The sequence below is a fragment of the Panthera onca genome, chromosome B2, assembly GCF_046562875.1.
Source record: "Panthera onca isolate mPanOnc1 chromosome B2, mPanOnc1 haplotype 2, whole genome shotgun sequence".
Classification (NCBI taxonomy): domain Eukaryota; kingdom Metazoa; phylum Chordata; class Mammalia; order Carnivora; family Felidae; genus Panthera; species Panthera onca.
Genome location: NC_138343.1, coordinates 131819105 through 131844287, shown reverse-complemented (window position 1 = coordinate 131844287; position 25183 = coordinate 131819105). Strand labels below are relative to the sequence as shown.

The 25183-nt window shown below is 38.5% G+C and overlaps 1 long non-coding RNA gene across 13 annotated transcripts in view; it reads left to right on the top strand.

The window, feature by feature from the left end:
- The window catches only part of LOC132667733 (uncharacterized), a 197515-nt gene that overhangs the window by 130358 nt on the left and 41974 nt on the right, over positions 1–25183 (top strand). For 12 of the 13 annotated variants that reach the window (XR_013555804.2, XR_013555802.2, XR_013555805.2 and 9 more), the window contains 2 exons: positions 13715–13816; positions 24321–24393. This is a non-coding gene — a long non-coding RNA (uncharacterized LOC132667733). Of the gene's footprint in view, positions 1–13714; positions 13817–20858; positions 20913–24320; positions 24394–25183 lie in introns of all 13 variants that reach the window. The other variant, XR_013555799.2, reaches the window with a different exon arrangement.

The window sequence follows — 25183 nt, the reverse complement described above, 5'->3', positions numbered from 1 at the left end:
ATTAAACCTTACTGGGAATTTGACATTGCTGCTTACTCCTCTTTCTTTTTTTAATTCAGTAACACTAAATTGATAATACTTCTTGGTCTCGTCTGTTGCTTCTTACCTGCCTGACTTTTGCTGTCTCTTATTGGACTTTTGTCTGGCCTTGCCTTCCTGAATACCTCTACTTACCTCCCACTCTGTACCCCCTGCTGTGTGGAGCTGCAGACAGAGCACAGAAGTTTTCTCCTTGGAGAGTGAATGAGAGTTGTGAACATGAGCAGTTGAGAGTCCCCAAAAAGATATGCTGAAGTCTTCATCTGTAATATCTATGAATTGTGCCCTTAACTGGAAATAAGTTCTTTGCAGATGTACTCAAATTAAGATGAGGTCATTAGGGTGGCCCCTGATCCAAAATGACTGTCGTCCTTGTAAGAAGAGGGAAGTGACACGTGATGTCATAGACACACAGGGAGAATGCCATGGGATAACAGAGGCAGAGACTGGAATGAGGCAGCTACAAGGCAAGGAATTTAAGGATTGATGGCTTTCTCCATCATTTAGGAGGAAGCAAGCAAGGATTCTCCCCTATAGCTTCAGAGGGACCTTAGCCCTGCCAAACACCTTGATTCAGACTTCTGGCCTCCAGAATTGTGAGACAATAGATTTCTGTTGTTCTAAGCCACTCCGTTCATGGTTCTTTGTTACAACAGCCCTAGGAAACTAATAAAGGTCCTTTAGGGAAGCCTTGACTTTCTGCATTAATGAGCTTCGTCACCTCTTAAGCCTTTGCGCACAGTGAAGATCACAAAATCCTGTCATCAGACTTGAAAACCTTTTTAGATGAATACGCATGAGTTTCCATTTTCCTTCTTTTTTCCTCATAAATGCTCATCTTTTCTTATGCTTCCGGAAACAGTCTTCTTACTCAGTGAAGAAATGAGATTGCCTGCCCTTTTTTCACTCAGTCTGGATCATTCCTAAGGGGTTAACTCAGGGCCCCTGCCCCGTCTAGCGCACTAAGGCATCTCTCTACCGCCCGGCCCTGGAGTATGGCAGGAAATAAAATGTTGAGATGATCGAAAAAGATGCAGCAGCTTACCATTTTGTTCCTATCAAGTGTTCTCTTAAGATATTTTCATCCAGCTTGTCTACATGCTATATTCATGATGAGTCAAGCAAGAGTAACCTCCTGGGTTTTCTTTGGGGTCCAGCACCTCTATCCTTTAACAAAAGTGTATGCTGACCCTCTGAAACTTTTTTTTTTTGTAGATGACGACTCTCCCACAGCATCTCACAACTCTCTGGTAGAAGTGAGTCCTTATGGATTGCTTTAAAATGACTTGGAGTGGGAGAAAAGTAGAATCATCCTGCTCTTTTTATAAAGGTCAGACTGACTGGCTGCCTCAAATGATCACACTTATTTTACTTAGTCACTTTTTCCAAACAAGTATGAATATATTTCTGATTTCTTTTTCTCTCCAGTGACCCCCATCCACCCACTCACCACCTTTTCTTCTTAGTGTTTTCCCCTGCTGCCTCATCCACCTGCCTGCTTCCAATCAATTTCCAAAAGAAAGCATTGCATAAAAGATATGCCTATTAATAATATTACTAAGAATTGTAGATGATGGAAAATATGGCAGAAAATAAAAGCTGTTTGTCAAATATGAGTCTTTTGGGGAGCGCTGGGGTGCCCCGAGGGAAGAGTATGTGCCCTTACATCTCAGAGCACATGCCCCCCAAACTGCCACCCCCACCTCACATCCCTTCAATCTTCTCCTCTTAATGCCTTCACGTGGGCTCACGGCTTCGGGAAGAAAAAGTTGGTGTCAGGCTCGCCTACCTCTCGCATCCTCTTCCCGTACAACCTGTTCCCATTATTCTCCTTTTTGAGAAGTTCCATTTGCCCTAGGTGCTAAGTGATGCATGCATTTACAAGGTCTTCCTCTTTCCCATGGGGTCAAATCCTGACTCTGTTAGCTGTCAGCAAATTCCCTAACTTCTTTAGATCCAATCCATTTTTTATCTGTAAAGTAGGAATGACTGAAACTACCTTGCCGCGTCTGTGTAAGAATTAAATAGCGATGTTCGTTCCTGGCCTTGAACGAGCATTCCCTATAACAGGTAACTGGTTATTATCGTTGTTATTGTTAACGTTTCACTTCGTGCTCGTTTCCAGTGGGCTGTCAATATTCTACTGTAGAATGGATTCTTCTGCAGGTCCTTTAAAACAATCCCTATTTTGTGTGTATGTTAGGAAGTAGAAATCTTTGTCTACGTGTGAGCAATTTTGCTATTGCTTTCTGAGGTTTCTTAGACGTCATCATCCCTTATGAGGCCTTGCTGAAGGAGTGGAAAGGCAGCTGGTCCCTTGCATCTCTTGTTTGTCTGGGAGCCCTTGTTGAAGTGGGCATACAAAGACTGGCCTGATAGGCAAACAGCGATCAGGATCGAGCTGGTGAAGGGCACGGAGGCTGTAGCCATGGGAGAGCCTTGCTGAGGAGCCTTGGGTATGGGTAGCAATGTTTTGATGCCAGTTTTCCAGTTGCTTAGGTGCTTATTAATGCATCTTTCCCCCAACACTTATGTGAAGTCAATAGTAAACTAACTTTACACATGGAGACCCAAAGTGCTGAGCTTGCTCTGTCCAAGGTCAGCCAGCTGGCTAGTGGGAGGGAAAAGGTAACACCTAAGGAATTTCTCCCATCTTTCCCCATAAAGGCAAATGCTACTGGTACTTAAATAAAGGACTCTTTCTATGCAGGTCCAACATGAATTTAAAATTATGTAGAAATGGGGGCGCCTGGGTGGCGCAGTCGGTTGGGCGTCCGACTTCAGCCAGGTCACGATCTCGCGGTCCGTGAGTTCGAGCCCCGCGTCGGGCTCTGGGCTGATGGCTCGGAGCCTGGAGCCTGTTTCGGATTCTGTGTCTCCCTCTCTCTCTGCCCCTCCCCCGTTCATGCTCTGTCTCTCTCTGTCGCAAAAATAAATAAAAAACGTTGAAAAAAAAAATTAAAAAAAAAATTATGTAGAAATGAATGAAGGGGGAGAAATTTACTTTGACCCTTTACATTGAAAATGTAGAAAATGATAAAGTTATTAAATAAGTCTTATGTTATTTGTTAATTGGTGAGGGAAAATGCCAATTAAATAAATTAGTTTGGAAGACCCAGAGTTTATCACTTTGTAAAGTTTTTCCTCTGTCTTATATTTTCCTTTCCTACATCTGTTGGCAGGTTTTTGTGGAGTCCCTGACTTCCTCCCACCCCTTTGATAATACTGTATTTGAAACAAATAGCAGGAGAAAGCAAGTAGGAATTTCATTTTCAGGGGTTATTTTCTTTCTGCCTCTATTTAATCAGTGGTTTGCTGGTTTGTTAACTTCATCTTGTCAGGGGATAAAAGTGAAGTAAGTCTTTATAAAATATATTATCGATTTTACCTAACTCTAAAAGTGAACATGAAAAATTATATAACCCTTAAATGTCTTGGGCTTGGAGAAATGCCAGGGAAAAATTTATAAGGAACAAAGGATATATTTAATCCCTTTTACTATTTCTTTGTACTGCACTAAGGACAAAAGAGCATGCAGTTGGGAGACAGGATGATTGCCCTGAGTTCCTGAGCTCCCCTTTCTCCAGCCAGGAGAAATTGAGAGCCATTTACCTTCTCGAATTTTTCAGTTTCTTGCTCCATATATGGTAGAAATTGTAACTTCTATTTGTCCTGTCTGACGAACAAATGAGATAACATATATGGGGGAACTTTGTAAATTGCATACTGGGATGTGTCAACCTGGCTAGGCCGTGGTACGCAGATATTTGGCTACCCATTCTTCTAGATGTTTCTGTAAAAGTGTTGCTTAGATGAGCTTAACATTCAGATCAGTAGACTCGGAGTAAAGTATATTACCCTCCATAATGTGAGTGGGTGTCATCCGATCAGTTGAAGACGAACTTCTCTGGAAGAAGAGGGAGAACTTCCAGCAGACTGCTTCAGATTTGAACTGCAATTCTGCTGGCCTGCCCTGTGTGTGCACTTTGAACTTGTTAGCCCCCACAATCCCATGAGACAATTCCTCAAAATAACTCTCTTTCTCCCCATATATAAATGTACAGATTCTATCGGTTCTGTTTCTCTGAAGCCCTTGCTAATACACATACCATTATACAAGACAAAATATTTTTCATAAGCATCTTTTGTTTTCATTAAAAACATTTAATTTTCTCTCTTATTTTCTATTGCTTGAAAGAGGTTAACTCCTTGATAAAGAGATCTTTCCTTATACTTTTGGATCAGCTTTATTGATTCATTACAATAAACTTCACCAAGTTTGTGGGCATTATGATAAATTTTGAGAATTTTTCACAGTAGCACAACTCACCAACATTATTATGGAGGATATTTCTATCGCACCAAAATTTCCAGCTGTGTTTTTGCAATCAACTCCCTTCTCTAATCTTCTGGGCCCAGGCAACCAGTGATTTTCTTTTTTCTGGAATTTAATAAAAAATGAATTCATAGAGTGCATAGTCTTTGCTTTACTTAATGCATTACTTTGGACTCATCCAATTGTTGCATATTCCTTTTTTATTGCTAAGTAGTACTCTACTGTAGGAAAAAAATCACGTTTATATATGCTTCAGTTGATAGGTATTTGGATTCTTTCCATTTGGACTACTTTGAAGGAAGCTACTATGAACATTTGCATACACATTTTTGTGTGGAAATATGCTTTCTTCTCTCTAAGTAAATGTATTAAGGAGAAATTGTTTGGTCATAGAGTCAGTGTATATTTGTCTTTTTAAGAGGGGAGCCAGGGGGCTCCTGGGTGGCTCGGTAGGTTAAGAGGGGAGCCAGATTGTCTTCTAAAGTGTATTTCATATGCAATGAATGGGGATTCCAGTTGTTTACCTTCTTTCAAACATCTGTTAATTTAAAACTTTTTTGAATGTTTATTTGTTTTTGAGAGAGACAGAGACAGAGACAGGGCATGAATGGGGGAGGGGCAGAGAGAGGGGGAGACACAGAATCTGAAGCAGGCTCCAGGCTCTGAGCTGTCAGCACAGAGTCCGACATGGGACTCGAACCCACGAGCTGTGAGATCATGACCTGAGCTGAAGTTGGACACTTAACCAACTGAGCCACCCAGGCGCCACAAACACCTGGTAATTTTCGCCATTCTAGTGAGAGTATCGTACCTCATTGTGGTTTCAGTCTGCATGTGGTAATGGTTAATCACGTTGAAGATCATTTCTTGTGCTTATTTGCCTTCTGTGTATCTTCTTTGTTGAGCTTTGTATCCAAATATATTACTCATTTGAGAAATGGATTATTATTAGGTTGTGAGGATTTTTTATATATTCTGAATACAAGTCGTTTAATAGATCTATGTTCTACCCTGTGGATTACCTTTTAATTTTCTTAAAAATCTTTTGAAGAGCAAATGCTTTCATTCTTATGAAATTTGATTTATCAATTTTTTTGTGTGTTTTTTGTGTCTTACTTAAGAAATTTGGCCTAATTCAAGGTCACAAAGATTTTCTTCTATGTTTCCTCCCAGAAGTTTTGTATTATTAGTTCTACATTTGTAGGTCTATAATGCATCTGTAGTTAGAGTTTTTATAAGGTGTGAGATAAAGGTGGACTAGATTTATTTTTTTTTAACCTTAGATGTCCAATTGTTCAAGCACCATTTGTTGAAAAGATTATTGTTTCCCAACCGAATTACCTTGACACCTTGTTGAAATCAATTGACTACATAAATGTGAGTTTATTTCTAAAATCTCTATTTGGTTCCATTGACCTGCATGTCTATTTTTATGCCACATCATGCTGTTTTGATTACTAAGATAGTACAGTTAATCTTTAAATCAACGGAATATGTTCTCCAACTATTTTATTTGTTTCCCATATTGTTTTGGCTGGCCTACACAAATTTTATAGTCAAAATGCCAATTTCTAAAAAAACAAAAGAAGAAAAAGAAAGCTTGATGAGAGTTTTATCGGATTGCATTGCATCAATATTAGTTGGGGAGAATTATCTTTAAAATATTGAGTATTTTCTCCACCAAAAAATATTAGAACTAAAAAACCATTTCAGTACAGTTACAGGATACAAAAACAATACACAAAAATCAGTTACATTTCTCTTTACCCAATAAAATAGGAGAAAGAGAAATTAAGAAAAAATATCATTTAAATTAGCATCAAAAAGAATAAGTTACTTAGAATTAAATTTAACCAAGGAGGTAAAAGATCTGTCTGTACACTGAAAACAATAAGACATTGATAAAATAAGTTAAAGAGGCCACAAATAAGTGGAAAGATGTTCATGAATCAGGAGAACTTATATTGTTAAAATGTCCATACTGCCCAAAGCAGTCCACAGATTCAGTGCTATCCCAACAAAGTTCCAATGGCATTTATCACAGAAATAGAAAAAAACAACAAGTCTAAAGTATGTATGGAACCACAAAAACCAAAGTAGCTGAAGCAATCTTGAGAAAAAAAAAAACAAAACTGGAAGCATCATGCTTCCTGATTCCAAACTCTACTACGAAGCTATGGTAATTAAAATGGTGTGATATTGGCCTAAAAACAGACATATAGGTTGATGGAACAGAATAGAGAGCCCGGAAATAAATCCATACGTATATAGTCAATTGATTTTTAACAAAAAGGCCAACAATGGGGAAAGGATAGTCTCTTCAATAAATGCTGCCGGGAAAACTGGATAGTCATGCAAAAGAATGACATTGAACCCTTACCTTAAATCTCTCACAAAATCAACTCAACATGGATTAAATACTTGAACATAAGACCTAAAACCATAAAACTCCTAAGAGAAAACATAGAGGGTGTGCTGCTTGACATTGGTTTTGGCAATATTTTTTCGAATTTGACACCAAAATGGCAACAAAAGCAAAACAAAAAACAAAACAACAATAACCAAAAAACCCACAACCGCCACCCCCCAAACAAACAAACAAAAAATACAAGTGGGACTGCATCAAAATAAAAAGCGTCTGCTCCTCAAAGGCAACTGTCAACAAAATGAAAAGAAAACTTATGGAGTGGGAGAAAATATTTGCATTCCACATATCCAATAAGAGGTTAATATCCAAAAATAAATAAATAAATAAATAAAAGAAAGAAATTCACATGACTGTATAGCAAAAAGAAAACCCAACCCAATTAAAAAATGAGCAAAGGATCTGAATAGATATTTTTTTCCAAAGATGACATAAAAAGTGGCCAACAGGTACATGAAAGGTGCTCAACATCACTAATCATTAGATAAATGCAAATCAAAACCTCATGAGAAATTATCTCACTTGAGTCAGAATAGCAAGTATTAAAAAATAAGTAAGTGTCGGTAAGGATTTGGGAAAAGGGAATCCTTATGCACTGTTGGTAGAAATATAAGCTGGTGTAACCACTATGGGAAACACTACAGAGTTTCCTTACAAAATTAGGAATAGAAATGCCATATGATCCAGTATTTCCACTACTTGGTATTTACCCAAAGAAAATGAAAACACTAATTTGAGAAGGTACATGCACCCCTATATTTGTTGCGGCGTTATTTATAAAAGCCAAATATGGAAGCAACCTGTGTCCATTGATAGAAAAAGAAGACATGGGGTGTACACACGCACACACACACATGAACGCGCACACACACACACACACACACACACACACGGGACTATTACTCAGCCATAAAAAAAAGAATGAAATCTTGCTATTTGTGACAACATGGATGGACCTAGAGGGCAATATGCTAAGTGAAATAAGTCAGACAGGGAAAGACAAATACCATACAATTTTACTTACATATGGAATCTAAAAACAAAACAAAAGAACAACAAAAAACACAGAAAGAGACTCATCAAAATGGAGATCATTGCCAGAAGAGAGGGGTGTGGGAAATGGGCAAAATAGATGAAGAGGTTTAAGAGGTACAAACTTCTAGTTATAAAATAAATAAACCACAAGAATGAGAAGTACAGCAGAGGGACTATAGTCAGTAATGTAATTATTGTCTATGGTAACAGAAGGTAATTACACTTGTTGTGGTGAGCAGAGCATAATGTACATAGTTGTCAAATCCTGTTGTATACCTGAAACTAATATAATGTTGTATGTCAACTATGATTAAAAAGAATAAGCACGTAGCTCACTGGGAATTTATCTTTATTTCCTCTAGGCTCATCTACCAAACTCAAGTAGATCATTGAGGTTAGAAAATTAAAGGTCAAAGAGGCTACTCTTTGGAAGTGCTGGGGAGAACTGAAATAATTGTCCTCTTCTCTGGAAGATGAACCATTGCAGGAGGTTATTACAGACCCCTAGAGTCAAGCCTTACAGATTTGTATCTTGGCTGTGCCCCTTACTAGTTGTGTGACCTTAACCCCTCTATGCCTCAGTTTCCTTATCAGTAATATGGGTATAAAACCTTATAAAAATCGTACTTTTGAAGTGCTTGGGTGGCTCAGTTGGTTAAGTGTGGCTCTTGGTTTTGGCCCAGGTCATGGTCTCATGGTTCGTGGGTTCAAGCCCCACATCAGGCTCCACACTGACAGTGCACAGCCTGCTTGGGATTCTCTCTTCTTCTCTCTCTACCCTTCCTTTGCTCATTCTCTCTCTAAATAATTAAATAAATAAACAAACAAACAAACAAACAAACCCTAAAAAAATAGTACTCTCACCATGTGGCTGTGGTTAATACATAAAGGAATAAAGGAATACACAATATGAGCTCATACATAAAGTGAGACTTGGAAGAAGATCTGGCACTCAAGATGCATTCAAATGTTAGCCATTTTATAATTTTGTTGTTGTTGTTTATTTATTTTTCAGAGAGAAAGAGTGTGAGTGGGGAAACGGGTAGTGAGAGAGGGAGACACAGAATCTGAGGCAGGCTCCAGGCTCCAAGCTGTCAGCACAGAGCCCGACGCGGGGCTCAAACCCACGAACTGTGAGATCAGGACCTGAGCCAAAGTTGGACACTGAACCGACTGAGCCACCCAGGCCCCCGTATAATAATCTTTATTTCAAAACTATTGATAGCCTCTTCAGTGTACTCGGGAAGTAAAGTTTTTCCTTGGTTACGTCTGTTTCAGTTCCTTTACCTCCGTTATCTGTGCCCAATCCTACAAGGCTTTGCTGTCAGCTCTGCTTCCAAGCTGCAAATGGAGTTGATAAAATAATTCCTCATGATTGCTTAAGATGCTTCTCCTCCCAGGAACATTTGCATTTTTATAGGAGACTCAGGAAGATACAAAAACGTCCTGGTTCTACCAAATTAATTGCTGGCTCAGGCCATTCAAACTGGTCTGCTATGCTTTACAACTTCGGGGTGCCCTGCTTGTCAGCCAATGAAGAAAACAATTTGGGATAGTGGTTTGTAAAATTTACACGCTGGCATCTCTAGGATTTGGAGGGGATGTAGAAAGCAAACTCAAAGGACTCTATTTTCTCCTACCAACCAGTGGGATCTTTAAGTTTCATATAGACATCTATTGACTTTAAGAAGAAGGTTTGAAGTCCACAGTTTAGGGTACAGTACTTTTTCCCCCTAATAAACAAATTGATGGAATGGGAAGATATTTTTCACCAGGAGGGTATCTAAATCCCTATGACTCTGACAAAACCAGTCCAATTTTGGAAAATGCTTGCGATTCTCATGATCAAGTAGCCTGTTACTACTGTTCAGAACACACAACCTTCACTTCATCTTTGTAGGTGATCTGGACCCCGTGAAGCTTGGTGAAAACCAAGTGTCATTGTATGACTGATACAGTGAATACTGAGATGGCTGCATCCTTCAAATGCCAAAGGTCTTGTGATTTTCTTATCCACAAATATTGTTTATTTAGCAAAACCAAAGGGATTTGCCTAAAATGCTTTTTCCCCCTGATTATGGAAATGATAGAACAAAATTTCTCACATTCTCTCCATTCTCTGCTTTTGACTTTCAAGATCTTATCTCTCAGACTTTTTCTGCATTGACACATCTTTTAAATATAGTCATTCACTATTAGAACGGGAAGAGGCCTTCTAAAGGGGCATCTTGAGCAAACTCCCATCAGGGAAGAGATTTCTCTTTATCATGTGTCACAGAAGCCTACATTTTCAAATGCTATCAACGGAAATAAAGTGTAAAATTTCTTTAAAATACAGAGCACATCCTATGAAGACTGGCATCTGAAAATTGCCTGAGCTAAGTTTCATAAAATGCCTGAGGTGGTGTAAGTAAATGTTGGGTCCCCAAGTAAAAATGATAGGAAATACCAGCAGTGGAAGGATTGCAAGAGTTCAAACGATGCCTACATGACCGGATATTTTCTTCTTTGATCAAAGCCTTATTTCCCCTTCCTGTGAGCAGATCTAATGCCTGTCTCCTTTACTCATCCAACCAATTATGTTTCCTGCTTCTGATACATTGTCTGCTTCACTGGCCTCCACTCATGATTCATTAACACAGAACACAATAAGCCCCTATTAATCCATACCTGGGGATGGCTGGGCAAAAGAGATGTGTAGGTTATTGGTTGTGCTTTCTAGGTGGAAAGAGTTCGAGAACTGGCTGTGATCTCTAATCCTGGTCAATTAAACAGACTCAAAAGGGAGTCTTGGGGTATAGTGAACTAGGCACGAGTGTGCATACGCTATGGAAATTTTTGTCTGTGCTCCCAATCTTTGACTAAAAGTTGGTCATTTGAGCCCTTCACGCTTAGGTACACACTTTGGTTTGGTCACAGGCTAACATCCTCTCGCCAAGGATGGATGGGCCCCATCATGTGGAGAGGTGGCCCCTTTGAATTGGCAATGGCCCTGGGTTTGTTTTAATATATATGTTCCATAGAGTTACTAAGAAAGGAGCTATCTAAAGTGGAAAAATTTTCTGTGCGGCCAACACAGATTGAGTGTGTATTCATATACAACTCAAGGACTTGTGGTCAGATGTAGGAGATGACAGAACCCCTTTTACTACTTTGCCCTGGCTTCCTCCTTAGGACTCACTTCCCTTTCCCACCCACCCTTTTATTTATTTATTTATTTATTTATTTATTTATTTATTTATTTATTTATAAAGTTTATTTCTTTGTTTTGAGAGAGTGAAAGAGTGAGGAGGGGAGGAGCGGAGAGAGAGGGAGAAAGAAAGAGAATCCCAAGCAGGCTCTCTGACCTCTTAGCAAGGAGCCTGACATGCGGCTGGAACTCAGGAACCGTGAGACCTTGACCTGAGCCGAAATCAAGTCTTAGCTGATTAAACCACCGAGGCGCCCTATCCACCCACCATTTAGGTACCACAGCGCTCTCACACATTCTCCCTCTTGCTCTTTGGTTCTCTTAGCTTAAGTCCACTTATAATATTTTGCTGTTAGTTTACAAGTGAGTTTGCCATGGTTATTCTACTCAGAGAGGGCCCTCACACTTCAGTTATCCTCTGTAGCTCTTTGGAAAAAAAGGTTAGTGTTCCATAAGTTGTTAAGAGGTATTCTAACTGGTCAAGTATGTTTGGCAAAGCCACATTCTACATCTCTATATTTTTTACCATTAAACATGATGATTCAAACCCATCTCAAATTTAAGCGGGAAGAAAACAAACCAGAGTAGTAGGTCGTTGCTTGATTCATATGACTGGGAAATCCGGAGGGGGAACTGGCCCCAGGGATTCCACCAGGAACCCAAGATATATCACCAGATCTTCCTTGTCTCCCTTTACTGGCACTCCCACCCTCAAATCTTTCAACTGTGCTTGTACCTGCGAATTTTGTGATCTTCTTGCATGGATGGCTTTGTACCCTGCACTGCTGGGTTGGTGGCAATGAGAGGAACACATTCACAGAGATTTTTAAGCTAATGCCATCCCAGTTTAGTGGCCTCCTACATTAAATAGAGAGCCTTCTTGCTAGGAATATGTATGCCAAATCTCAGAACAGGCTTTCATTTGCCTGACTTGGATTGTAGTCTAAATCTGGGACGATCACCACAGCCAGCAATACTAGCCTATTGTGATTTGCCAACGTTTGGTTCCTAGGCCACATCTTGTGACCAGGGAAGCAGCTTATAGTGATTGGCAACTCTAACAGGATTCGGTAGAAAGTCTAAGGGGAAGTTCATCAGAGGAAAGAGGGTATTAATGGCACAAGTGGGAGAAATGACGTCATGCACGTAGTACCAGTGACTGTCCCTAAACACCTGCCTATTGAAATCATTTGGGGAGATTTAAAAGCCATTGATGGGTCTCACACCCAGTGATTCTGATTTAATTCATCTGGGATGTGGCCTGGGTTTTGGGTAAGGAATTTCCTCCGCATTCTAATGTGCAGCCATGGCTGAGGACTCCTTGTCTAGTTGCTTTTTCAGGTCATCGTCTTACACCTTTCCAAATTAACCCTAAATCTCAGTTCTCTGCTTCACAAAAGCTTTGATTTCAGATGAATATATTCAAGACTCACTCCAATTTGATTTCAAACTCCTTTTCCAGTCCTATCTTCCACTACTATTTTTCCCCAAACTATGTTGCAGCAAATGTGGAGTGTTTCCTGATCTCTAGCCACCTATACAATACCTGGAGTTTCTCATGTGTAACTATACCATTTCTTCAGCTCACAGCAGTGCTGGAAATGTCCAATATGGTTGCCACTAGCCGCATGTGGTTATTGAACACTTAAAATGCGGCTAGTGTGATTGAATTTCAAATTTTATTTCAGTATACCCTTTTTAAAGATTTACTTCTTTATTTTGAGAGGGAAGGGGGGAGGCAGAGAGGGAGAGAGAGAATCTCAAGTAAGCTCTGCGCTGACAGTGTGGTGCTCAACATGGGGCTCGATCTCACGAACTGTGAGATCACACCTGATCCAAAATCAAGAGTCGGACACTTACCTGATGGAGACACCCAGGCTGGCCCCTATTTTAGTATACTTAATATAAATCTAAATCAAGTTAAATGTAAATATACCTACTGGCTACTCAGGGCAGATAGAAAGTCACCATTCTGTTAAAATTTACAAAATCCCTTTTGTGTAACTCTCCTGAAGCTTCTCTGATATCTCCAGCTGAAAGACTTATCTTATTCCTCTTACTTACTGAGCGCTCAAATTGGACATGGGAAGGACACTTATTTATACTGACCCATATTGTTCTTCCTGTCTCTCCTGACATTAGACATTTTTTGAGAGAGGGAACTGAGGGGGCTTGTGTTTAATAAAAACTCAGTAAGCATTCATTGAACAAAGGCAGACAAAATTGCACCAGCCATAACCATCGGTGTGTACTTACACACTGCAGAAGCGCAAAGGCAACAGATACATGTATACTGGGGTTCCCATGTTCCAAAGTGTCGCCAGGGAGATGGAAAGCACGTGTCCTGGCTGTGTGAGAGAAACCGGGTCAGTAGAATAGGTGGGAGAGAATGACTCATCCATAAAGTGACCACCGGGTGATAACCTATTTTGTTTGGCTCTGAGGCAAAAATAATGGTGGACATCGAAGGTACTAATGATTTTTTATTAAAATAAATGAGGGGCACGGCATGAGGGGCACTGAGATTATACTCTAACACTTCATGAAGGGTTCTGGGATCAGTCCTAGTAAAACAGTTAAAATTCAGCCTGGCCCATGCCTTTTTTTTTTTTTTTTTTTTTTTTTTTTTTTTTTTTTTGCAGAATTCATTTGTAAAATGATGAACTCTCACTTCCTAAATTTCCTGCAGGTGCTCCCGGTGCTGGGGAAATGTCACTGTGAGAAGAATAGAAAACTTATTCCAAAGAGTATTGAAGACTGACTGAATCAGGTCTGGAACATTATTGAAACGGTAAGATAAACTCAAGTCCTTTCTGATAAAAGAAAAATTCTTTTTTAAAAAATGTAGTCCCTTCTGAATTATGGCCAAGTGTCACCGGATCATTTTCAATGAAGTTTTATCTATTAACAGCGAGGAGATGGGACTAGGTTCTGGGCTCCTCCTGGGAGCCCTGCTGCTTAGGTTTCTCTCCCCTGAGATCCCTGGTAATGGAAGCAGCTGAAGCTGGAGGTCATTAACATTTTGAGAACACCGCAAACTGACACTGTGTAATGTTATGACATTTCATCTCAAGACATTTCATCTCCTTTAATCAGTGTTTATGTTGGTGATACTTCATAGTTATTTGCTTTCACATAAAAATGGAACACTTCGGCATGTCATTAACATACGAGTAATTTATTTATTACCCCTTGCAATTGTTTCTAGCTCATTCTTTCTCTCCCCACCCCCATGCCCCCCTTCCTGTGTTCCTCTTTCCTCTCCCTCCCTTCTCCCCTTCTCCTTTGCTCCTTTTTTTTATTGTTTCTGACTTTAAAAAATTTTTTTAACATTTATTATTGAGAGACAGAGAGTCAGAACATGAGCATGGGAGGGGCAGAGCAAGGGGGAGACACAGAATCCAAAGCAGTCTCCAGGCTCTGAGCTGTCAGCACAGGGCCCAACACAGGGCTCAAACCCACAAACGGGGAGATCATGACCTGAGCTGAAGTCATACGCTTAACCCACCGAGCCACCTAGGCGCGCCTATTGTTTCTGACTTTTGCTTTCATTCATGGTAGTTTTGAAAGTGCTTCCAAGTTTTCCTTCTGCTTTCTTCTTGGCAAGTGGGTGGTCTTGGGGTTCACACGCATCCTTCTTAGTAAACTTTAAGTACAGAGTCTGGAAGAAATACAATTTCACCTCTCTGAAAAATGCTAATATTCCTCATTGTCCTTGGTGAGGAACAACTCCTTCTCTGCACGCTGCTCCATAGATGACTTTCTTCCTCTCATTTGATTCAGATATTGTCATGAACTTTTAGTGTCTGTTTTCATGGCTCCATTTCCCTTTCTTCCTCGTGTGGGGACACTTTATCTTACTTTGAAGCAACTTAAACTTTTCTTCCCTTCTCAGATCCCTTTCATTAAATGCAAACTGATTGGCTATTGATTCTTTTATATTAAAAAAAATTTATTCCTTAGCATAAGTAGATGGTTGTGCATTTAATACCAGGGGCTAGGTGTCATTTTCTTTATTCGAGAATAAATAAACAATTTTTATTATACATTTCTTTTTAGGCTGAGTGGTCAAGATTTAACCTCAGTCTAAGGAAGTATTTCTCAACCTTGAGACTACTGACATTTTGAGCTGGGTAATTCCTTGGTTTGGGGGACTGTTCTGTGCACTATAGAATGTTTAGTAACATCCCTGACCTCTGCCTACCAGAGTCCAGTAGCACTTCCCAGTTGTGACAGCAACAGGTGTCTCCAGACATCGCCTAATGTCTCCTGGGGTGCCAAATAGCAGTACATTGAGAACCCCTGGTTTAGTGGAATGTCCCTCATTTTTGTGTGGTTATGTCTAAGTTCTAGGGCAGAGACTTGAGAAAAGATGGAGATGGCTTTTCCTTGAAACTATTCTTCATCCACATAAACTCTTCATCCACGTGGGCTCGTCCAAGGGGTCCCTATTCCCATGGCGACCTTACACCTTCCATCTAGGAAGGGCTCTCAGAACAGCTGTCTCTGCTCTGCCGTCAGGCACAGGCGCCATTGTTCCTGCACTGTTGCAGGATGTTCTACGAGGTGGCCTCAGGCCTGTCCCGGTGCCATGCTGGGGAGACAAGATGAGGGATAGGAATACAGGAGTCTTGAATGGCTCTGGTTTTCCTCCTGGGGGTAGTGGCCCAGTTGGGTGTGATCTTGGATTCCCAATTCCCTCTTGGGAGACCTTCTTACAGGACCTGCTCCTCAGGAACCCATAGTCGTTTCAGCTCTGCTTCTGCTATGATTCTCCTTGTCCCCTGCGGTCCTTACCATCTTAATGTAGTCTGAAGACAGGCTGGACTAGTTCTTTATCTAATTTTCCAAATATGGTGTTTTATGGCCTGGGATTTATGTACTTCCTTGTTGTACTTTTGACACCAAAAAGTTTTCTCTGCTTCTATGCTATATTATCCCTTCCTAAAACAACGAATTCTTCTGAGTGAATGGGTAGAATAAAGGATACAAGAAAATGAGAGGAAAAAAAAATATATATATACACATACATATCCCCATCACTTGTTTATTCTGGTGCTACATTTTTATGGGAAGATAAATAAAGGGTAAAGAATTGGGGCGCCTGGGTGGCTCAGTCGGTTAAGCATCCGGCTTCAGCTCAGGTCATGATCTCAAGGTTCATGGGTTGGAGCCTTGCATCGGGCTCTGTGCTGACAGCTCAGAGCCTGGAATCTGCTTCGGATTCTGTCTCCCTCTCTCTCTCTGCCCCTCCCCTGCTCACGCTCTGTCTCTCTCCCTGTCTTGCAAAAATAAATAAAATGTTAAAAAAAAAAGAGTAAAGAGCCATCTATCTTATCCTCAGTGTACAGAAAAATGACTAGGCCTGTGGGGAAGCAGGGGATTCTCAGGAAAGCAGAGCTTAGATGATGGTGCTTCCAAGCTGGGTATCTTGGGAATAGGACGAAATTAGGAATTTCCCATGAAATTGGGCCTCCAGGATGAGAATAGTATCTGTGCACTATGGTTTTGCTTTATACTAAAGACGCAAGGGTTCCTTGGTAATCCCCTGCCGTTCTGGTCGTCTGATGCTCATTACTCTTTGCAAGGCCTCTTGTCCACTCCTCACCTCCAATTTCCCAACTTACATTTGGCTTATATCATTCTCTTTGAAAGCATTAATGTGAACCATGCATTATTTCACGTAGTTTTAAGTTACATACGTGGTGTTGTGTTTCTTGTTTTTGTCACTGATTACTTCGTATTTAGGATCTGATGGGCCTAAGGTAGTATCGCTTTTCTTGTTGTTTTAAATTGCGTTTCTCTGATGACTAATGACTTTGGACAACAGTCATATGTTTTGTTAAACCTCTGGGTTTTTTAGCTATGAATTGACCCAAATATCCTTTACTCATCTTTAAAATTTGAGATTCTTATAACTTTCTTCATGTGCATATGAGTTCCTTATATATCCCAGATAATAATTCCCTTGTCGTTTTAGACATGGCAAATATAATATCTCTGCAACATCTTTTTGTTAACTTTATTCACAGAAATTCTTAATTTGACGTGATTAAATGCATTAACGATGCTTTTGGAATTTTGTTGAAGAAGTTCCTCTCTAACCCTAGGGCACATTATCTCCTGCCTTTATGGTTTCTCTGGATTTATTTCCTTAATATATCTGGATTGTATCTTTATATGTGGTAGTAGGTATGGATTTTCTTCCACTATGAGCAATTATCATCATTTACTAAATAGTCTGATTTGTGATGCCATCTTGATTATATAATAATAATTCTGAGATATGAGTCTTTCTCACAGAAATTATGGTCTTGAGGTCAGTTTCTCTCTTTTTGAATGGATATCATACTGTTTTTAATAGAACGACTTTGTAGTAAGTCTTAGCAGCTGTGAGGCCAAGTGTTCGTCTCATTTGCTTATCATTGTGATATTGTCTAGAATCATGATTCAGGGTTGCTTGTAAGCAAATAAGTAAGGACTGTCAGACCACACACCAGTATTAGCGGGTAAACTAATGGAAGTGGAAGTAGTAGAAGGTGCTGGGCCTATTGCATTCTGGGGAAGAGCACAAAAAGTAAGTAGGAATAAACATTAGACTCTGAGAAAGGAACTCTAACTTTGGGCTGCAGGGTTGTTAAGCCACGTAATTAAAAAAGCACTAGCTTCTAGAAATTGTAGAATTGAAAACCATAATAAATGCACTTAAAGCTTAATGAAAGTGTTACATAGGGTAATGGAAGCAAATAAATAGAAAATTAGTGAACTGTGATATAGATCTTTAAAAATCCTATAAAACACGGAGGGTAGTGACAAGTAGATGGAAAATGTAAGTGAGGTTGATAAACATGGAAATTGAATTTAAGGGCCAACATGTATCTAATTAAAATTCCCGAAGGACAAAATGTATGCAATTTCATCTACATAAATCAATAATAATGTCCAATTTGTGGGGTAAAAACAAAGCAACAATGAGCTAAATGTTTGGGCTACAATAGTGGGAAACTGGGAGGAAGTGATTAGAATTTACTTTATCCTAGTAATTGTTGATTGTATTGTTGGGCACAGGGTAAAGATACTGATTACTGTTAGACTTTGCCAGCTATGCATATTAAGATATCAAAGTAATCACTAAAAAAATAATAACTGAATACTTACATTCCAAAGTTGTTAAAGGAAAAAGACTGGAAAGCAAAAGGGAAAAAAAGAAAGCATGGAAAGAGAAAAAAAAATCACACATTTTGGGACAAATAGGAAGTACAAAATAAAATGATAGAAGTAAATCCAAGTATACTAAGTTTACTGAGAGACATTAAAACTGGCATAGATCATCAGACTACATTTTTTTTTAAGTCAAGCTTCATTCTGTTTAAAAGAGACACACTTAACCATACATAAGCACACAATATCAACAAAACTTCCAACGCTATTAGATTGCAATGCAAAATTGCAATTTGATCTACAAAATTGGCAATTTCATATGGTTCTAACTAATATCATAGTGTCACAATGTAGACCTTTTGACAGAATGATCTTTATCACATGAGATAAGGAATATCATTGTATATTAATAAAGTTTAAATCTGTCAGGAGAACATAACACCTCTTGAGAATATAGCAGCAGAAATTAAAAATAAATAAAGTAAAAAAAATTGACAAAATTACAGGAAGAAACAGAAATATCCAGAATGGTAATGGGATGTTTTAATACAACACTCTCAGTTTTTGATAAATGAGCCAGCAAGTAGTTGGAACATTTGAATAGCACAATGAAGAAGCATCATGTAGTAGACAATGTATTTTTTCTATTGGAAAATAGACATAGTTTTCAAAATCACAGAAAACATTTTTGGAAATCAATCATATTTAAGACCATCAATTAAGTCTCAATAAATATCAAAGGACCCATATTATAGAAATACAAAGTTTGTCGACCATAGAGCAAGTGAACCTCAACAGATTTCAATGAGTCAGTATTATACACATCATGGTTCTGACCACAGTGCAATTAATCAGGAGACAAAGAATAATTTCTAGAAATCCCTTGCATTTAGAAATTTAAAAACATGTTGAATAACTCAGGCCAAAGATAATATTAGAAAGGAATTAGAGCATATTTAGAATAATGAAAATAATAATTTTAAGACTACTTCTCAGCCTTGTGGGACACAAATTAAGTAGTCCTTAGAGGCAAACTTACAGACTTAAACCCACTATGAGAAAATAAGGTCCCAAATCATGAGCTAAGCATCCACAACAGAAGCTACAAAAGGAACAAGAGAACAAATTTAAATGAAATAGAGGCTAGCGCATAACAAAGAGAAGAGTATAAATCAATGAAATAGAAACAAACAGATGTTAGAATTAATAAAAGCAAAAATTGCTTCCTCAGCAAGAAAAAAATAAAATCCTCCAACCCCGACATAATTGATGTACAAGAAAAATAAACAACATGAGCAATAAAAAAAGAGATATCATTAGAGACAAAATTGTGATAAAAGATAACAATTCTGGAAAACTTTATGCTGAAAACAAAAATTTACACAAAATAGACAAATATTAGAAAAATATACAATAAAATTTATTCAAGAAGAAATATAAAACCTTAATGGATCTAAAACCACAAGCAATTGAATTAATAATTTAAAGTCTTCTCACAAGGAAAATACAAGGTCAAGATAGTTTGTAAGTAAAAGCTATGGAGAATCCAAGGAATACATATCTGCAATCTTATGTAAATTCTTCTGGAGCATAAAAAAAAAGGAACATACTTTCAACATATTCTATAGCCCAGTCTAATGATAACACCAATTCCAAAGGCAATGAAAGAAAGAATGATTATAGGCAAGTTCCATGAATTAAAGTATGTTCAGAGTTATAAACGCAATATTAACACATTAAATCCAACAATGTGTTAACAAAGGTAAGGTATCACAATTAATTTTCATATATCCCAGGCATATAAAAGTGATGACATAGTAACAGATTAATGGGGAAAATGTTCTTATCAACATTTATAGCAAAATATTTGATCATTCATAATTCAAAAATAAATAAATAAATAATTCACAAATAAAAACTCCTGAAAATAGGAAGAGAACTCAGCCTGACAAGTACACCTGCCAATAATCTATGATAACATAGCATTTAATGAAACATGGTAGGCATTCCTTTTAAAATCAGGAATGCAACAATTGACTACTAGCACTAATTTATCACTGTTCTTGACATTCTCAGTTGTGCACCAGAGAAACATAAAATATAAAGTGATTGGAAAGAAACAAAACTATCATGATTTTTGTCCTAGTAAAACCCAAGTGACACACAGTCAAATTATTAGCAATAGTGCTAGTTTAGCAATGTTCTTAAATATAAGATTACTACCTGAAAATATCAGTAGAGCTTAAAAATCAATTGAAAGGATATTTAGCATTATAAAAAATAACACATATAGAAATAAACCAAACCATAGATGTGCAAACCTTTATTGAAAAAAATTGAACTACTAAAAGACATTAAAGAAAACCTACCGTGCCTACTATGTGCATGAGAATAACCACACAATAGAACATCTTTATGATTAGGTGAAGAAGAGGTGACCCTTTTCCTGCACAGGTAGGGAAGTCAGAGTTCACTGACGCACACTCACTTCCTCTTGTGAGAGAAATCACAGGCTGAGGGGCTCTCTTGGCCCCAAACTGTGCCACCTAGGGTGAGGGGTGTCATGGGCAAAATGAAACCCCTCCTCTTATCTACTTTAACGTGTTTATGCTTGGATTTTTTTTCCTCCAATCACATGCTGGAATTCTCTGCTGGGCCTCCAACTCCCATAGAGTACTCTCATCTGTGGATGACTAACAAAATTGAAGTTCTGTGGGAAGATGATGGTAAGGAAGTCTTATTCCACCATCTTGAATGTCTCTCTAAGAAGACTTTTTTTTTTAAGTTGATTTACTTTGAGAGAGAGCGAGAGCAAGTGCACGAGTGTAAGAGAGAGATGGAGAGAGAGAATCCCAAGCAGGATCCAGCACTGTCAGCGAGGAGTCTGACATGGGGCTTGAACCCATGAACCGTGAGATCATGACCTGAGTCAAAATCAAGAGTCCATTGCTCAACAAACTGAGCCACCCAGGTGCCCCAAGAAAGACTTCTTAAAGCCAGAAAAAAGTGTACAGTTGAGAAAATATTGAATAATTCAACAATAGCAAAAGGAATTTGTTTATCAAAAGGTTCTATAAAGAAAGAGAAAAGACAAAGCTCCAAAGTGGAAAGAGATATTTGCAGAGACAGATTAAGAATCAGCATTCTGAATATAGAAAGAAGTCTTAGGAATTAAAAAGAAAATTCAAACAACAACCCAACAGAAAAATGAGTAAAAGATATGAACAGATATTTCACAGAAATGGAAACACAGTGCACATTAATTGTATAAAAAAGCAATAAACCTCACTACGGTAGTTCTATTTAAAAGTGCAATGAATTACCATTACATACTTGTCCTATGAATACGTACACAAAATATAATATACATACTTTGTGTTTTAGTACATTTGGGGTGTCATAACAAACAGCTCTAACAGTTTATAACACAACAGAAATTTATTTCTAATGGGACTGGAGCCTGGGAAGTCCAACATTAAGGTGCTGGCGTATTTGGTGTTTGGCAGAGGACCTGATTCCTCCTAGATGACCATCTTCTCACTATAACCTCACACGGCAGAAAGGGTGAGGGAACCTGGGAACTCTTTATAAGGGCAGTAATCCCGTTCATAACCCAATCAACTCCCAAAGGGCCAACCTCCTAATTCCATCACCTTGAGGACTAGGATTTCAACAGATGAACTGTGGGGGAATGCAAGCATTCACCCCATAGGACCTAATGACGGAGACTTCATAAATCAGGTGAGTGTACACAGACTCAATCAGCATGAAAAACAAGTGGCACTCTTTGGTAGAGTTGGACACGCACAGTCTTCAGAAGTCAACAATTGTATTCTTGCATGCATTATATATCATAAGGAAACACTTGCTCATATACCCAAAAGAGAGTATAGGAATATTTGGACGTGCATCATAATGGCACCCAACTGGCACAATGTCCTTAGGAAAATGGAGGAGCAAATTATACAATATTCACATAATGAAACATCTATTCAACAGTGAGGTTGAGCTACAGCCCTGTGCATCCCTGTGGGTGAATATTAAAAAGTAATAATTGAGTAAAAAAGGCAAGACCTTAAAGAATGAATACAAGATTTCAATATTATAAATTTCAGAAAATAAGCAAAACAAAATATATATTAAAAGAAACGAGAGAGTGTGATTAAAAATTAAAATTCAGGCTAGTGAGTTCTATTGGCGTAGAGTGAGAACGGAGAAAAGGATGATGAAAAGCAGTCAGTGGTGCCAATAATAGTTTCTTTTCTGATTGGTGGTGGTTCCTGGGTGTTTGCTTTACTTTTTATGTTCATGTTTGCATATGTCACATACATTCATTTCACATGTCAAATGTTCCCAAACAAAAAAGTCCAAGGCAAGTGCCCTTTATCTCTTTATTAAAATGACGGAAATTTGTCAACATGTGCTATTTTTTTCCAATATGCTAAAATAATCCTTCCCTCCTTAAAAATCTATCCTCTTTACCCCCTTCTCTTTATTGTATTTTATTGTATTAGTTTAAATTTTTTTTTACCTGTTTACTCTACTTGATAAGTTCCATGTGCCGATTATTTTGTTTGACTTACTCCTCTCAAGTCTAGTCCCCTGCTATGACTTCCCATTAGCCAAATCCAACTGGAAATATGAGAACAAGCGAGTCAAGGTGAAGTAGTTTTCAGCCTCTGAGAGCAGAGGGAAGAGCCAAGAGGTATAAAATATAGTCTCATTGGTTTCTGTAACCTCATGTACACCTTGCCCATTCAACGTTACATATGGTAGTGGCTTCTTACTGTTGCTGATCCTGGGGTGCATTGATTTCTCTTGTTTATTTCCTAAATATTTCCCAACATATCTAAGTAGCTCTTTCATTAAAACCATTTAATTTGTACCATCTGTGGTAAATTTTTATTCCTTCCAGAACCTTGTTTCACACCTGATCGTTCTCAGTCACTGCATTTCCTCAACATCTAGAATACCTAACCCAGTAGTAACTAACGAAAAACCAGCAAAAACAAAAACAAAACACAAAACAAACAAACAAACCCCCAAAATAGACTCTTGTAGCTTAGAGTTTGAAATGACTTATTAGAGTATGTGATTCAACTTTCCCTGTTATAGATGTGGTAGCAGGTCTTGAAGAAGCCAAGCTCACCGGGAAAGAAGTCTTGTGCCCAGCACATAGCCCTGGCTAGTGATAGATGGCTTCTTGATAAAAAAACACACCACATACAATTACCACATGATTATATCCCACAGCTGATTAGGTCAGGACTGGGAAATTGTCTCCAGGATTATAGATTCACCTATTGGCTAGAAGCAGCTCATGAGATATCTAGCATGGGGCCTTAGCCCAAACAAAATGATAGTGATTAAATAAGCCTCATCAGATTCTCTTCCTTGGAGAATTTGACTGCAAAATACCAGGAGAGTGCTCTACATGTAATAAAGGCTAATGCTAAAAAAGACACAGAAATCAGGTATCAGAGGCTGTAAGATGACAGTGGTCACGAGAAACTGTGAGTGTGTAGAGCTTATGAATACTTTGAAGTTCAAAGTACAGATGTCATGACTAAGCAGAAGCTAAAAGATATACAGCAGTAGAGATAAGGAGCTGAGTCACAGTATTGGCAAGAAATTGTCTAGAAACTTACAAGTTAATGTTGGTAGTGAAGCAACATTGGATCCTAAATTATTTTCTAAATCCCACACTTTATTCCTCTCCTTTGAGGTCCAGAATAGACCCGTTACTGGGTTAGTGCAGATTTCCTTAGTTCTTTTTTTCCATCTATATTTTAACAACAAACTCTCATTATCAGAAGTTCTGGCAAATATAAAAAAAAAAAAAGTGGAGAAACCAACGCTGTGGCTCTCAGTTTGGTATTCTTTCCACCATATCACTCACATCAAGGTATCAATCAAATTTGAATCTCCTTTATGCCTCCTTCCTATTCCAGCCTGGCTTAGAGAAAGTTTACAAGTCCACTCTTTGATAATTTTACCATACCATGATTGCTGTGCAAAATTCTTCTCTTTTACGTGATCTGTGTGAGTTGTGGAAAACATTTGACACCAATCAGTGGATGATCCAAGGGGTAAGCTCAAATTTCCCCAAATTTACGATACGCATTTTTTTACAGATGATCTAAATTATAAGTAGAGAAATGGGAAAGTATAAATATCTGAAGACCAACAGTGAGAATTACATAAAAGGTAAATTCATTCCTCCAAAATGCTCATCCTTACTAGCCACAATCCCAGGAAAAGCCACTCTGAGAATAGAATGTTGGGTGGAGAGGCAGCTCAACGGGGGAACAAGACAGAATGAAATGTGATGCTTGGAAGAGACAGCACTCAGCAGCAGCATCAGGGGTGTATAAAAAGCAGACTGGCACGGAGGAGTGCATTCTTTTGGATGGATTCATAAAGGGGTGATTAGTATGAGAAAAATGTAGGGGTGTCATTTATCTTGATTGTCCCAAAGCCCTTGACAGAATGCTTTTCTGAGGACTCTCTCACAAGAAGTGAACTCAAATTGCCTTGAAAATTGGCTGATGAGTCCAAAATAAAGAAAAATGATAAACAGCAAATGCATCTAGTTCTAGGAAAGTAGCTGAATATGACAAAAGAATTGATATCATTTTTTTCATTTTCTCACATCTTCAAAAGTTACCTGAAGGTAGTTTTTTAAAAAAATATGCATTGAGTTAAACTTACTGGGTGTGAGGTACCTTGAATGCCATGACTATTCTGAGCTGAAATAAGAAGAGTTTATGTTGCTTCTGGGAGCAAGAGGTGGTGAGATGCCATTTGGAGGCCAATGTATGAGAATTTCTGGTATGTTCTTTATTGTGGTATATAGGAATTTCAGGACAAACTTTTAAATCAAGATAATTCTGGGAAATTCTGGACTTATTTATCAGGAAGTGAGATTTATGGGGTGCCTGGGCGGCTCAGTCCATTGAGTGCCCAACTCTTGATTTGGGCTCAGATCATGATCTCA